Source organism: Bison bison, unplaced genomic scaffold, assembly GCF_000754665.1.
Source record: "Bison bison bison isolate TAMUID 2011002044 unplaced genomic scaffold, Bison_UMD1.0 scf7180017864529, whole genome shotgun sequence".
NCBI classification, from domain to species: domain Eukaryota; kingdom Metazoa; phylum Chordata; class Mammalia; order Artiodactyla; family Bovidae; genus Bison; species Bison bison.
In genome coordinates, this window is record NW_011495079.1 from 3,919,238 (window position 1) to 3,933,972 (window position 14,735).

The following is a 14,735-nucleotide window of genomic DNA, read 5'->3' on the forward strand; positions in this document are numbered from 1 at the left end:
CTGAGTTGTTAATGAGCTCAGATTTATCAGCTTGAAAGACAGAAATTATAAAGTTTATTAAGTGAGGACCGTGAACTTCCAGATGTTCAAGCTGGATTTAGAAAAGGCAGAGGAACCAGAGATCAAATTGCCAACATCTGCTGGCATGGAAAAAGCAAGAGAGTTCCAGAAAAACATCTATTTCTACTTTATTGACTATGCCAAAGCCTTTGACTGTGTGGATCACAACAAATTGGAAAATTCCGAAAGAGATGGGAATACCAGACCACCTGACCTGCCTCTTGAGAAACCTGTATGCAGGTCAGGAAGCAACAGTTAGAACTGGACATGGAACAGACTGGTTCCAAATAGGAAACAGAGTATGTCAAGGCTGTATATTGTCACCCTGCTTATTTAACTTCTATGCAGAGTACACCATGAGAAATGCTGGGCTGGAAGAAGCACAAGCTGGAATCAAGATTGCTGGGAGAAATATCAATAACCTCAGATATGCAGATGACCCCACTCTTATGGCAGAAAATGAAGAGGAACTAAAAAGCCTCTTGATGAAAGTGAAAGAGGAGAGTGAAAAAGTTGGCTTAAAGCTCAACATTCAGAAAACGAAGATCATGGCATCTGGCTCCATCACTTCATGGGAAATAGATGGGAAACAGTGGAAACAGTGTCAGACTTTATTTTGGGGGGGCTCCAAAATCACTGCAGATGGTGACTGCAGCCATGAAATTAAAAGACGCTTATTCCTTGGAAGGAAAGTTATGACCAACCTAGATAGCATATTGAAAAGCAAAGACATTACTTTTTCAACAAAGGTCCATCTAGTCAAGGCTATGGTTTTTCCAGTGGTCATGTATGGATGTGAGAGTTAGACTGTGAAGAAAGGTGAGTGCCAAAGAATTGATGCTTTTGAAATGTGGTGTTGGAGAAGACCCTTGAGAGTCCCTTGGACTGCAAGGAGATCCAACCAGTCTATTTTAAAGGAGATCAGCCCTGGGTGTTCTTTGGAAGGAATGATGCTAAAGCTGAAACTCCGGTACTTTGGCCACTTCATGCAAAGAGTTGACTCATTGGAAAAGACTCTGATGCTGGAAGGGATTGAGGGCAGGAGGAAAATGGGACAACAGAGGATGAGATGGCTGGATGGCATCACCGACTCGACGGACATGAGTTTGAGTGAACTCTGGGAGTTGGTGACGGACAGGGAGGCCTGGCATGCTGCGATTCGTAGGGTCGCAAAGAGTCAGACACAACTGAGTGACTTAACTGAACTGAACTGATGGTTAATACTCACTTTTCCTTCTTTTATAGGAGGGAAAAAATAAGGAGATGTAAGTCAGACCCATCTGAAGACATGGGGTAGACAAGTTATTAGACCATCTTTGAAGACAAAGGAAGTACTATAACATCAAGTGCTCAATTTTGGATAAAACAATTCCACCCTGTTTAATGTGAAAATAACAACTGACAAAGTAGTATTTTAAAACATCTTTAGTTCAACACTGAATTCAGTCTACTATTTATGTACTATCAAGAAATAAATGTAGGAGTCCCCTGGTGGTCCAGTGGTTAAGAATCTGCTGTCAGTTCAGGACGTGGGTTCGATCCCTGGTCCAGGAATATCCCACATGCCATGGAACAACTGACCCCATACTACTGAGCCAGTGCTTTAGAGTGTGCCAGCCACAGCTACTGAAGCCCGCAGGCTTACAGCCCATGCTCTGCAACAAGAGAAGCCACTGTAATGAGGCGCCCTTGCACTCTGCACTGCAACAAAGAGTACCTTCCCACACCCACTTGCCACAACTGGAGAAGGCCCATGTACAGCAAGGAAGAGCCAGCAGAGCCAAAATAAATAAATCTTATTTTAAAAAAAAAAGAAGAAGAAATGTAGGACTTCCCTGGTGGTCCAGTCCAGGAAAGTCCATGCTTCCACTTCAGGTGACATGGGTTTGATCCCTGGTCGGGGAACTAAGATCCTGCATGTCACGCAGCACAGTAACTTAGTAAATTAAAAAGAAACAAATGTAAAGCAAAATAGTGCCTATGATATGAAACTGTATGATAAACAAAAGCAAAATTAATGAGAACTATGCAGGATCTGTAATACGTTGCTATGTAAGTTTGTAGAAAATATCCTTTCTATTTATCTAATGGAATCAAATTGGTATTTTCACAGCATCACCAACTTGATGGACGTGAGTTTGAGTGAACTCCGGGAGTTGGTAACGGACAGGGAGGCCTGGCATGCTGCCATTCATGGTGTCGCAAAGAGTAGGACACAACTGAGCAAAACTGAACTGACTGACTGAACCAAGGATACACATTGACCCCTATGAAACAAGGAAGCAATGTGGCACAAAAAAAGATATCGGGGATCAGAAAGACCTGAATTGGAATCTTGGATCTGTCACTTACTAGCTTTGTAACATTGGGCAAGTTATTCAATTTTTCTGCTCTTTCATCCCACATATAAATATGGAGTTAATAACAAATACCTTTCAGAATAATTATTCAACTTCTAGAAATGTATGTTAAGGGACTAATCCATCCCAAACTATCCCTTCCCTTCATTCCTCCCCGCCCCCTACCCCCGAGAGCCATAAGTTTGTTCTCTAAGTCTGTTTCTGTTTGTAAGTTTATTTGCAGCATTTCCTTTTAGATTCCACATATAAGGGCTATCATACAATATTTCAGTCTCTTTGCTGTTCATCTGAAACTATCACAACACTGTTAACTGACTATACCCCAGTACAAATAAAAAGATGTTATGAATATCAATTCAGTTTAGTCACTCAGTCGTGTCTGACTCTTTGCGACCCCATGAATCGCAGCACACCAAGCCTCCCTGTCCATCACCAACTCCCAGAGTTCACTCAAACTCATGTCCATTGAGTCAGTGATGCCATCCAGCCATCTCATCCTCTATCGTCCCCTTCTCCTCCTGCCCCCAATCCCTCCCAGCATCAGGGTATGGTCCAATGAGTCAACTCTTCACATGAAGTGGCCAAAGTACTGGAGTTTCAGCTTCAGCATCAGTCCTTCCATGAACACCCAGGACTGATCTCCTTTAGGATGGACTGGTTGGATCTCCTTGCAGTCCAAGGGACTCTCAAGGGTCTTCTCCAACACCACAGTTCAAAAGCATCGATTCTTTGGTGCTCACCTTTCTTCACAGTCTAACTCTCACATCCATACATGACCACTGGAAAAACCATAGCCTTGACTAGATGGACCTTTGTTGGCAAAGTAATGTCTCTGCTTTTCAATATGCTGTCTAGGTTGGTCATAACTTTCCTTCCAAGGAGTAAGCGTCTTCTAATTTCATGGCTGCAATCACCATCTGCAGTGATTTTGGAGCCCCAAAAAATAAAGTCTGACACTGTTTCCACTGTTTCCCATCTATTTCCCATGAAGTGATGGGACCAGATGCCATGATCTTCATTTTCTGAATGTTGAGCTTTAAGCCAACTTTTTCACTCTCCACTTTCACTTTCAAGAGGCTTTTTAGTTCCTTTTCACTTTCTGCCATAAGGGTGGTGTCATCTGCATATCTGAGGTTATTGATATTTCTCCTGGCAATCTTGATTCCAGCTTGTGCTTCATCCAGCCCAGCGTTTCTCATGATGTACTCTGCATATAAGTTAAATAAGCAGGGTGACACTATATAGCCTTGACGTACTACTTTTCCTATTTGGAACCAGTCTGTTGTTCCATGTCCAGTTCTAACTGTTGCTTCCTGACCTGCATACAGGTTTCTCAAGAGGCAGGTCAGGTGGTCTGGTATTCCCATCTCTTGAAGAACTGTCCACAGTTTATTGTGATCCACACAGTCAAAGGCTTTGGCATAGTCAATAAAGCAGAAATGTATGTTTTTCTGGAACTCTCTTGCTTTTGCCATGATCCAGCGGATGTTGGCAATTTGATCTCTGGTTCCTCTGCCTTTTCTAATACCAGCTTGAACATCTGGAAGTTCATGGTTCATGTATTGCTGAAGCCTGGCTTGGAGAATTTTGAGTATTACTTTACTAGCGTGTGAGATGAGTGCAACTGTGCAGTAGTTTGAGCATTCTTTGGCATTGCCTTTCTTTGGGATTGGAATGAACACTGACCTTTTCCAGTCCTGTGGCCACTGCTGAGGTTTCCAAATTTGCTGGCATATTGAGTGCAACACTTTCACAGCATCAATATAATTTTATTAAAAAGGTAATTTGTGTAACAATGTTTATCATAATATCATTTATAAAAATAACAAGTAAACTAATCTAGTATTAAGGGAATGTTAAGTAATGGGTATATACATCACCAGATCAGTGGTTCTCATACTTTATAGAGTACATAACAAACTAAGGAAGCTTTGTAAAATGTATATTCTTAGACCCTATACTTAAAAATTCTGACTTAGTAAGTTTGAGATGAGAAAAGGAAATACATTATTTTGAGCAAACAACCAGGAATAATTGTGATGGAAGGGATCCATGAAAAGTCTGCATTAAATGGAATACTACTGTGCAATTAGAAATATGATTATGAAGACTTTATAATAACACTAAATTGTTTGATATATTTTTAAGTGAAATATTTAGGATTCAAACTGTATACTCTATCTAATAATAACCACATTAAACAGACACAGAAAAAGGTATTTTAGCAATAGGATTGGAACAATTTTTTTCTTATACTCAATTTTTTGAAACACTGTCATGCTATTATAAATCATTAAGCAACATATCAAAATTTAAAACAAAGAGCCAATGAATCTCCATGGCCTTCAGATTTAAATTCAACTCCTAAGGGCAGTACACAAGTACTTCTATTTCCAGACTTACTTCATACCCATGTTCTATAACAAACTACTTCTAATGCCCCAAATTATATATATATTTACATTTTTATACAAATTATTAAATATACTGTTCTTTTTGCCTGAATTACCCTTCCCCAAAAGTGTCAGCCTAACAAACTCCTACTCATTCAACAAAATTTAAGAATCATCTCCTCTCTGAAGTTTACCCTGACTACTCACTCCTCCAACAGATTAAAGGTATCTCCTTCTTCCTCCTGTCATTCCTGAAGCATTGTTTGAGACTTTCATTACAGCACACATTACAGTGTATTAAATCTTTGTTAATATTCTCCCATTATTTTACAAGTACTTGTTCATAATTATTCACCTTCTCCATTATGTCTCCAAAGTCTCTATGAAATTCAGAGTAACAGAACACTCTGTCACTAGCCAAAGCAAACCAACAGGAAAGACTCTGTTATACATTACACCCCCACTGGAGAGTTTACCATGCCAAAGAACATCTCAGCATAATTCCTGCAGCTTCCCCCAAACACACTCCCATTCACTCCTTGCCTTCATAATAGCAACAAAATATTTATACAAAACAAGGATAATTCTGTAATTTAATACAGCAGTTTTTTTAGTATCTTCAAAACACTAATAAACTACATTTAGCATATTTAGATGCTATATAAAACATTTCAAATGCAGATTAGTAACTACAGATATCAAACAAGGATTCAAAGTGGCTGAATAGTAATTTGGTGGTAAAAGACAAAAAGAAAAGAAAAGTTTAGTGTGGAAGAATGCTAATTGGGATGCATGGGTCAGAACTTCAAACACCTCCCCAACAATGAAACATAGGTTTTTGAAAAAAAACCTATATATTGAGTAAACTTAAAATATGAATTTGTTTTAATAAGAAAATGGATGTAAAAGAATTTGAATCTCAAACCATATTAGACACTGAAGCTCTTATACAATTATAGTCTACATCTCTGTCATAATAAATAAAAACACCTAAGGAATAACTTCTGGAAACAGGCAAAAAATACAAAATATGCTGATACCTAAGATGAGTATATAATATAACAGATATCCAATAAAAAGTTCTAGGGACTAATTTGATAGCAATAAAAAAAAAGGCTTTTCCAGCACTGCCCCTGTGCTATCCTATTTCTCTTCAATCAAATCCCTTTCCCCTTCAACAGCACTAGCCTTATAAGAAGAAAGGATAAATGACCACCTTTATCCAACCCATTCTGAAAAAATCCACTCCATCAACTCTGCCATTAGAGCTTCATAGCTTTAGTATTTTGGCCTGAAGTTTGTTTCCTGTTTTGGAGAAGGAAATGGCAACCCACTCCAGTATTCTTGCCTGGAGAATCCCAAGGACAGAGGAGGCTGGTGGGCTGCCGTCTATACGGTCATACAGAGTCACACGACTGAAGCGACTTAGCAGCAGCAGCAGCAGTTGTTTCTTCTTTAAATGAAAATACTAAAAGAGCTTCCTAAAAGCCTTTACAGTCAATCATACTTCAGTATGAATTTTCAGCATCCACAAATAGTTGCTGGTGGTAGGAGAAGGTTAGGAAAGACACATGGACACAGAATCTGTGAGGTGAGAGGAGAAATTAACACTGACATATGCAGGAAACTAGAGATGATGAAAGCAAACTCTGTAAGCTCCAGAATTGTGAAGGTTCAATTTTTGTTCTTAATCTACTCATTATGCACAGCTCATTCCAGCTCTGCTCCTCACACAAAACCTGCAACCCTTGGAGAGGGGCAGTTGACACAAAAACTAGAGGTAGGCTGAACTTGTGCTAATTTCAGTAGAGAAGAGGCTTTCTTTCTAAAGAGAAAGAAATTTGAGCCAGAAGTGTTAGAAGAAAGGTGGTAGAGGAAACAGAAATATCAAGCAGATAGCAAGAAATGAGGCTGGCTGTTTATGTCCACAACCATCAATCAACAGATGATCCAATTTGACAGCGACAAGTTTACTCTGATTGTTTCAGCTCAGTTAACTAGAAGTAATTAACCGCTTTAAATAAAGCTGCTCTCACAACACAGTAGAACCCAAATAATTCTATAGCACAACTGAATCAAAATTCACTTTACAGATTCATAAGGATGTGCTGTTAAATAATAAAGTATTACCTATAAGAAACACTTTCAGAGATGAACTTTGGAGATTACAACAGAAGGAATGAGGAAAATAAAATTTATCTTTTAACCATATATTCTGACTCATCCTCAAAAATCACAAAACTGCAAGCCTTACCCAGGTTTAACACAAATGTAGAAGTCACTTGCTGTCCTACTGACACAAAGGAAAACTGGGCTCTAAGAAGAGTTTTTAGATCTGTGTTACACAAGAAAATGCACTGGGCTGTCAACTGGCACTGTGCCTTGGGCTGCCATATGGTTTACACGACCATGTCATCACATACAAGAGAAAGAACTGGCACACAGATATGTCTTCTGGGTAAACTCCTGCTTTTTCAAACGAGATAATCTCTAATATCAACATAAAATGAAATGACCAAAACTCATATTTCAATTAATTAAAACTACGCTGAAATATGTTTGAAATGGAAACCAAAGACACACTAAAATGCATTAAATGTTAAATAGCTTCAGATTCTGTAGGCTGAAATTAATCTTTTCTAACCCATGATTGAATTATAGTCAGCTTCCATTTCTAGTTAAACACTCAGGAAGAATGTTCTATAATAGACTCTGAAAGAATTTTCCAAAATTACCTCAAATGTATAGTGAAATAAATTATTTAAGTACACAACTGAGCTAATAAAATTCTGTTTACTGTCACCTGAGAGGTTAAATTGCTAAGGTTAGTAGGCACACTACTGAATATTGTAAACTCCTGCATTAATGTCAGTGAAGACCTACTTCACTCTTCTGTGACTATAAGAAACCACTGAGATGCACTGTGAATTGGGCAATGCAAAAACGACAGGTTGAGTAGTCAGTCACCAGTTGGTTGTCCTAATTCCCTGCTACACAACATCCTCACAGTTTCGAAGAGGGAGCTGAAAACCCTGTAGTTGAGAAAGAGGTCAATACCAAAATTCTCTCTCCTCTCTCCTTACTCCCCATCATGCAGCTGGCACTGTTCACTCAGGCAGACACAGCTCACTGAACAGAATGGTGCAATCACCGCTTCAAACATCATTACTATCTAAAATAGATAACCCACTTGCAACTTGACTATTTTTATAGATATAACATTTTCATGCAGTTTAACTGCTCTATTTGTGATTTATTCCATTTAACCAATACATCTTCCCTGGAAGTGAGTATCGTATATTAGTCTCAACAGCCATAGCTGCCCAAATAGTTGAAAATTACAATACTTCCAAGTTGCCATGAACTGAATCCTGAATCTGAAAAACTTATAAGCTGTCTGGTTTACATATCTTTGGTGACAAGATTACTTTTCCCTCAGTTCTTACAGATATACTTCTTCACATGGAGGTCTTGAGAACTGGATTCCTTGTGTTTCACAAGAATTTACTAACTATACTTTACATAGTATCTGATTCTTTGAGGCATTGAGAAAATTAAGTAAATTTGAGTTATTAACAAACTTTTTTACTGCTTTATCAAAATATAAATAATTCTTAATCTAGACTAAAAAAGAAATAATTTAACACAGTTTAAATGGGACTTATTTTTGTTTAGATTAAAAGGTAACTGTGCCAAAGAGTAAAATTTTAAAAGGCTTTGCAGCTATCTCATGAAAGATATGTTAAATAAAATGAAATTTCATACATAATATGAAGGAAGAAAAGGAGAGAAGCAATTCAATTTGAGTACTCTAATGAGCTCTGATGAGTTCAGATTTTTTTTTTTTAAGGATGAAAGAGGGTGTAAGATAAAACTGAAAGCAAACACAGAAGTGAAGTATATACTTGCCGTGGAAAAAGGCTAATGTCCTTTTCAGCTAAGTTTGAAAAAAAGGAGAGAAGAAATAGAAGTTCACTGCTATGACAGCTAATATAATCTTAATCTCTGACATATTAAAACTGCAGATGGTTTACACCACAAGAGAATTCCCTAAAACATCTAACAAAACTAAGAATCTGATTCTTCTCAACTTCTATTTTGCTCTTATCCCTAGTGAGAATAATTTTCAACCCAGAAAGCATAAACAATGCTAAGATTTTACCAAAGCTCCAGAAACACTGAGATCATAAGAGGCACTTAGCCGCTTCAAATGGGTTTAAGTATCCAGATTCAAAAGAATTAGAAGCAAAGGGGTACAAAGAATTCGCAACAATACTAGGCATCATTAATGGTTTGCTATCAGAAACAAGTTATAACAAAGTAGCTTAAGTTTGGTGGAATTTATAGACACACTAGGCTTCCCTGGTGGCTCAGAGGGTAAAGAATCTGCCTGCAATACAGTAGAGGCAGGTTGGATCCCTGGGTCAGGAAGATCCCTTAAGAGAAGGGAATGGCTACCCACTACATTATTCTTGCCTGGAGAATTCCATGGACAGAGGAGCCTGGTGGGCCACAGTCCATGGAGTCACAAAGAGCTGAACATGACTGAGCAACTAACACACACATACGCATAGACTTCTACTACAGGGGTAGATCAAAGGAATGGAATAAACAGAACATAATGTGAATACAGAAAGGCAATAGATAAAATACCTCATAATATTCAAACAGATACATTAGAGAGAAATAACTGGTTCTATTAAGTGGCCTCAATGTTGGTAGAAAGACCATGCATAAAGATGGTCACTTTCAAATTTATACTAATTTGAAGTTCTTTAGGAGTATATCATAGTTGTTGAATACCAGTTATAGAAAACATGCTTATTAAATCTACATATGATGCAGAGAAGGAAATGGCAACCCACTCCAGTGTTCTTGCCTGGAGAATCCCAGGGATGGGGGAGCCTGGTGGGATGCCGTCTATGGGGTCACACAGAGTTGGAGACATGACTGAAGTGACTTAGCACCAGCAGCAGCAGCAGCAGCATGATGCAGAGAAGTGACTTTAATATACTGGAAAACAGACTCAAGAGCCAAGAGAGCTAGATATATTATAAATATAGGCTAACGTAGGTTAAGATTAAATATAATAGAAATAATTTAAGTTCAGTCAACGCTTTCACAAGTACCAGACAGGGGAACCATGACAAGTTGACAAGTCATTGACAACCATGACAATGGCTTGACAAGTCACTGGGGAAAAAAAAAAAAAAGTTGAAGTTTTAATTGACTATCTGCTCAATGTGAGCCAAAGGCACCATACAGCTTAGAAAATTTTGACCTGTACTAAGGCAGGTCTTAGATCAATAATAAGAAAGTAATAACTTCATTGTACCATGTTTTAAATAGCTGCTATTTCATTTTCATTGCACAATACAGGTTTACTCTAAAATATGGGAAAATATATATAAGCCAAAAAATAAAGATCACTCACAATTCCACCACTCACTAAATAATCCTATTCCTTCTCCAGAGGATTTTTGCAACCTAGGGATCAAACCCTGGTCTCCTGCATTGCAGGAAGATTCTTTACTATCTGGGCCACCAGGGAAACCCAGTAACTACATTCTTGTGCTTATCATTCCAGACTTCTTAACATACAATATAAATGTTCACACACATTTATTCTTTGTTAAAGAAAAGGATCATACTAAATATGCTGCTTTGTAATTTTTTTAGAAATTTAAAATATATTAAGTCCCACTATATTCTACACTGGTCAAATGACAACTATTGCATTTTTTTCATTTCTAGTCACCATATTTGAAGAGAGTCATTGAAAATTTTGAGAATAGGAAAAAAGTATGAAAATGTTAGTTCTTAACATGCTTAGTCGCTAAGTCATGTCTGTCTTTTTGTGGTCCTACGGACCATAGCCCACCACGCTCCTCTGTCCATAGGATTTTCCACGCAAGAATACTGGAGTGGGTTAACATTGCCTACTCTAGGGAATTTTCCCCACCAAGGGATTGAACCCACGTCTCCTGTGACTCCTGCATTGACACACAGATTCTTTACCATCGAGCTACCTGAAAAGCTCCAAGTTCTTAACACCTATGCTCTATTACCACGTGGCAACTGGTTGTTTAAATCTTAGAAAAAAATAGAAGATTCATAAGAAAACAATATAGCTAAATATTAGCTGAAGAACTGCCCTGGCAAACTAAACTACTTTATACTGACCCATAAAGCCAAATTAGTACCAACTGCTGGAAATTACAGGGAAGTGAATTTTAGCTCAATAAAAGATGAATATTTTAAGTAATTAGAGCCATCAAGAAGTACAGTGGATGGATCTAGCCATTGCAGGGTTTAACAGAACTGCAGTAAGTAACTGGTAAAGGATGTTATAAGTAAATTCTTCAGGTAAGAAACTAGATGAAAAGACTCCTTTATATTTGAAGATTCTGTGATTCTAATGGAAAATTTACTATAGAAATTTACTCCTTGTTGAAGGAAATGGCAACCCACTTCAGTATTTCTGCCTGGGAAATCCCATGGACAAAGGAACCTAGCAGGCTACAGTCCATGGGCTCACAAAAGAGTCGGCCATGACTTAGCAACTAAACAATAACTAATTCACGATGATGAACATTTTTGTGTTCATTGGCGGGTATATGTCTTCTTTGACATAGTGTCTGTTTTCTTATAAATAACTGAAAAGACAACAAGGCGTTGGAACTTGAAAAAAAAGAGAAAGAAATTTACTCCTAGTACCATGTGAAGCCAAAGTGTTAGTCACTTAGTCAGATTCTTTGTGACCCCGTGGACTATAGCCTGCCAAGCTCCTCTGTCCATGAAATTGTTCAGGAAGAATACTGGAATGGGCAGCCCTTCCCTTCTCCAGGGGATCTTCCTGAAGAAGGGGTTGAATCCAGGTCTCCTGCATTGCAGGCAGATTCTTTACCATTTGAGCCACCAGGGAAACCTAAGGCCTTTAGAAATAGTCAACAAAGTGATAAGGAATTGGAGATACTTAGTCTTGATAAAGTAGGAAGAGGAGGCACTAAGACCTTAAAAGTGTTGTACACAGTGTTGAGATTAAATTTATTCTGGAAAGCCCCAAAATTAAAAACAAAATGTAGATGTTCAAGAAAGGAAGATTTCAGCTCAAGGGAAAGGAAGGATTACTAATAAATTAAAGCTTTCTAAAATGAAAAAATAACAAAGAAAAGAAATAGAGTCAAGTATTCCAGAGTTCTGTGAGAAATCACAGCACAGTGATGAATACCAATGTGCTAAATGCTTTGCATTCATTTCTATACCCCATTTAACCCTTACAATAGCTCCATATGATAGGTATTCTTACTATCTCCACTTCATAGAAGAGCACAGTGAGGCTTAGAAACATATTTACTCAAGGTCATTTTTTCACTTTTGCTGAAAATCACAGTGTCAACCAAACATGCCTGATTCCCCATTATACAGTTACTGCTCACTTAGTAGGTAATAAATAATCAAAAGCATCTTCAGAAAGAGTATCAACTGATTCTTCAAAGGGCAGTCATGAGTTGCTTTTTTTAAGGATGTAAGGATTTCCAAATTATTATTCCTACAAAGAAGTGTTCAAATTAGACACATTGGCCATGTACTTTAAACTTTTGTAAATAAAACAGATTCAATGAATAAGACTTAAGGCAAGGTAAGGCAAATTTGAATCACAAAACTTAAAATCCTTGCCATTACTAGTTATGTGATCTTGGGCATGTTCTTAATCTTCCTATCTCTTTAGTCCATCATTTGAGAAATGAGGACCAAGCTCTTAAGGTTGACATAAGAACTGAATGAGATGATATACGCATTTAGCACAGGATCTGAGCCTATTATTACACAACACAAATAATAAAGTAGGGCAATGTTAAATCGCTTCAGTTGTGTCCGACTCTTTGTGACCCCAAGGACTATAGCTTGCCAGGCTTCTCTGTCCATGAGATTCTCCAGGCAAGAGTACTGGAGGGGGTAGCCATTTCCTCATCCAAAAGTAGGGCAGAGGAGTACCAAATCTATTCCACAATTCCAAAATATTTTAAAATTTTGAACTGTCTTTATGTCTGAAGGTAAAGAGATAATTTTCTATTATCTTGTAAATAAGCTTTTGATGACAATCATCTGTGAAATAAAATGACAATGAAATAAAGTATGCTTTCTTAGGAATTTCATTTTATGTAAAGAATCACCCAAAGAAGATAATTTCAATTCTCATTTTCTTCAAAGGCACTATTTTAGTTGTTTATTCAATATGATATAGAAAAACGGAAGTTTAAAGGTTACTGGTTTTGATTTTGCTGTTTTACAACTTGGTTCAAACTACTCTAATGAACACACATTTTTAAGGTTTTTTGTTTTGTATTCTCACTGTTGAGCTACTACTTCTACCTCTGACAAAACCAGCAAAAGAGACAGCCTCTCATTCAAGAAGTACATTATAGTCACAATTTTCATGTCATAGTTGATGTTTACCAACACTAAATAGTTGCTATTCTATTCCTGAAATTTTACATTCTCTTTTTAAAATGACACAACTAAGAAGGCATTTAAAAGATGTTTAACTTCTATCACAAAGATAAGTTTTTTAAAACACCATTCATCTCAAAGGAATCAACTGAAGTTCTCCCTGCTCTCAAAGAATTCTTTAGTGTTTTTGTAAAGAAATTGATTATTTTTAGAAACCTCTTTCATGATATCAGTTTCTAACCATAATGATATTTATCACTGGTATGATAGCAAACATTTATTTCACCTGCAATTTAAAACTATACCCAAATAAACTGCTTCTGTATAAACTACCTGTGACTAAGGGCAATTACTAGATCTATAATCTGAAATTTGTACAAGCTGTCTACCTGTGATTGAAAGTGAAAATTACTTAACAAGAGAGTGCACACAAGAGTCATCACTTCTAAATATTTATAAATATTCACCCCATAAATATTCATTGTTCCGAAGCGAACTATCATTCCAATAAAATGCCACTGTCAACAAGTACAGATGATCATTATGTGGAGCTTTCTAAAATCCTATCAATTATTTTCCAACTAAATTCATTTCACCATAACAGGAATGTTCTCATTTACCCTATTAGCCAAGACTGTAACTAACTGCATTATCTGACCACCACAACACATGAAAACTTGTGTAAAGAACACAATGTCATCATCCAAAAGTTTGTATTAAGCACTGGTCAAGAGCAGCAAAGAATAGTTTATGAAACTGTTAAAAACCAAGAAAATCACTTGAGCTTAAAAAATTTTTACAAATAGAGTTAGACTTAAGAGATGTTTTAGGGTGAAGATGTGAATGATGATCGATGCCTCCAAAAACATCCAGGATAAACTGAATAGCTGTGATTTTAGAAACTAAATAGCTTTCCTTGAATTTTATCTAGTGAATATTCTTCAGGCTTCCTCCCTCACAACTGATTTCATTTGCCTATCAATTCATCGTTTAAATTAATTGTTTTTTCAAATATGTAAATCAATCCTGCTATTTCTAAGATACTGCCTGGTGAAAAAAAGACCTTGTGTGTGTGTGTGTGTGTGTGTGTGTGTTTCCAAGCAATATTAAGTCTCACCTGGAACATCTTCACATTAAAAGCCCTCTACTATATTCCATATACACTTTCCCAATCCCAACCTGGCATTCTTCATCCTGAGATACAATAACCAAGTTTTACTCAGCCATGTCCAGGTGACTGAAAGTACTCCTGGGGCTGCCTAACCTGCCTCATCAAGTTTTACACACACTGTACTGATGACATCTCACCAGAAGGCTCACTCTCTTCATTTTGTGGGATCATATCCCACAGCACAGCAAACGCCTTCTGCAAGAGAAGGGAAGCAGCAACCAAGGGCTGTGGCTTTTGCAGGATAATAGCATGCACGCAAAGCTTCTCTGCCAATTTCATTTAAATAGCAGAAAAGGG

At 37.4% G+C, this 14,735-nt stretch overlaps 1 protein-coding gene across 2 annotated transcripts in view; it reads right to left on the reverse strand.

The window, feature by feature from the left end:
* ANKS1B (ankyrin repeat and sterile alpha motif domain containing 1B) overlaps window positions 1–14,735 on the reverse strand; it is a 1,164,394-nt gene that overhangs the window by 1,149,115 nt on the left and 544 nt on the right. The gene's annotated exons all lie outside the window — the stretch shown is intronic.